This window comes from Sphaeramia orbicularis, unplaced genomic scaffold, assembly GCF_902148855.1.
Source record: "Sphaeramia orbicularis unplaced genomic scaffold, fSphaOr1.1, whole genome shotgun sequence".
NCBI lineage: Eukaryota > Metazoa > Chordata > Actinopteri > Kurtiformes > Apogonidae > Sphaeramia > Sphaeramia orbicularis.
Window position 1 is genome coordinate 106,086 of NW_021941650.1, and position 2,500 is coordinate 108,585.

A 2,500-nucleotide genomic window follows, 5' to 3' on the forward strand; every position below is an offset into this window, starting at 1 on the left:
GATGCTAGGTTAGCTTTAGCCCCGAGCCCGGTTAGGCAGCTGACACCGGCACACGGAGCCCCGCAGAGCCCCGGGGACCGCACCGGGCTGTCCGTGCCGGTGCGGTCCTCGGGGGTCTCCTGAACGGGAGTAGGGGTCATGGAGCCGGTGGAGCCGGTGTGAAGTGGATGAGTCCGGTTGTGTTGTGGAGATGTCCGGTGTGCGCGCGTGCGTGTGTGTCATGGATCAGCATCATTTCACAGTTCGGGTCTGCAGACAGACTGGACTCATCAGTACCACCAGGACATACTGGTACTGGTACCGGACCAGACCCACTGTATCTGACATACACTGTACATAGTCCAGATCACAGGTGCCAAACATGCGGACCGGGGGCCAAACCCGGCCCACCAAAGGGTCCAATCCGGCCCGCGGGATGAATTTGCAAAGTGCAGAAGATATGAACAGTCAAGGGCATCAAACTGTAAAATAACAGCAGAATAACCTAGAATTACTGACTCCAAATGTTCTTCTTGGTTTATTGTGAAAAAATAATATGACATTATGCCTGTAAATAATGGCAACATCATTTTTTTTCTCTTTGATTTACTGCAAAGAACATTCAGTTCTGATCTCCTTTAATAAGAAAATGTCAATAACATGAACAAATATGACCAACCTGGAATGTCTAAAGAAAAATCAGTGCAATTTTAACAATATTCTGCCTGTTTTGTGCTTTGGTAGATCTGAGGCAGAATATTGATTACATTTTTTTCTTATTATTTCTTATTTTTCTTAAGAAATTTCAGTTTTTTCAGGTTATTCACATTTTTCTTGTTTGGACAGTTTGTAAAATGTAAATGTTTTCATAATTTAATGTTATTTTTTGCCTATAAAAAATTTGGAGTTGTCATTATTTATAGGTTATTTTGCTATTATTTTTCTGGTCCGGCCCATTGTTGATCAGATTGGGCTGAATGTGGCCCTGAAAGGAAATGAGTTTGACAGCCCTGGTCTAGATCCAGTCATGCTCTAGTGATTTTACATTTGGTTTATTTTTTATAGTGTATTCATTTGATTTTTTTTTTTTAAATAGTGTATTCAATTGTTATTTTTTTATAGTGTATTCATATTTTTATTTGTATTTGTTTTTTTTTTTTGTTTGTTTGTTTTTTTTATCCAGAACTACCTCTAATAAAAAATGTCCTTATGTGGACATGATGACAGGAAACAGTCTGGGGTGTGTGTGTGTGTGTGTGTGTGAGTGTGTGTGTGTGTGTGTGTGTGTGTGTGTGTGTGTGTCATGGATCAGCATCATTTCAGCATCAGTTCAGGTCTGCAGACGGACTGGACTCATCAGTACCACCAGAACATACTGGTACTGGACCAGACCCACTGTATCTGACATACACTGTACATAGTCTAGATCACAGGTGTCAGACTCATGTTCTTTCAGGTTCCACACTCAGCCCGATTTAAGTGGGCCGGACCAGTCCAATAATGGCATGATAGCCAATAAATAATGACAACTGCAATTTGTAAAAGTGCTAAAAATTACATTCAGTTATGCCAATATTTACACTTAAAAACTATCCAAACAAAAAGGATGTGAATGACATGAAAAAAATGGAATTTGTTAAGAAATGTAAGTACAATTTTATCAATATTATGCCTCGACTTATCGGTTACACATGTGCATTACAGGTCAGATCTACAAAGACACAAAACATTCAGTAACAGACAGAGTATTGTTAAAATTGCACTGAATTTACTTCAGACATTTCAGATTGTTCATATTTGTTCAAGTTATTCACATTTTAAAGGATAGTTTGTTAATGTAAACATTTTCATAATTTAATGTTTTTTGCACTAAATCAAAGAGAAAAAATTGATGTCATTATTTATAGGTTATAATGATATTATTGTTGAGTTTGATGTCCTAACTTGCACTTCACAAATTCATCCTGTGGGCCGGATTGGACCCTTTAGCGGGCTGGATTTGGGCCCTGGGCCACATGTTTGACACCTGTGCTGTGTTTTTATATTTGGTTAATTTATTTATTTATTTATTTTTTATAGTGTATTCTTTTTTTTTTTTTTTAAATCCAGAACTACCTCTAAGAAAAATGTGGTTATGTGGACATGATGACATGAAACATTCTGGGATGTTGGTGTTTGGAGTTGTGTGTGTGTGTGTGTGTGTGTGTGTGCGGGTTCACTCATCCATAGTCGCTGTCTCCGCCCGCCGTTGCGGCGCAGATGCGCTCTGTAAACGCCACCTCTTAAAGTGTCTCCACCTGCAAAGCAAAGTGTTAAAGGTGAGAACAAAAGGATGACATCACCGGGCTCATCCTGATCCCGACGCACCACGTCCACCACTGAGGAGCGGGGGGGGGCACCACCTCTGCCACTGAGGAGGAGCAGGAGTTCCACGGGGGGGGGGGGGGGGGGGGGGGGGGGGGGGGGCTCCTGGTTGGTGTCTGGGGGAGCAGGTCTGTGTGCGTGTCCTGGGGGGGTGCAC

The 2,500-nt window shown here is 41.6% G+C and overlaps 1 long non-coding RNA gene across 1 annotated transcript in view; it reads left to right on the forward strand.

The window, feature by feature from the left end:
• LOC115416713 (uncharacterized) overlaps positions 1-2,500 on the forward strand; it is a 3,562-nt gene that overhangs the window by 260 nt on the left and 802 nt on the right. The gene's annotated exons all lie outside the window — the stretch shown is intronic.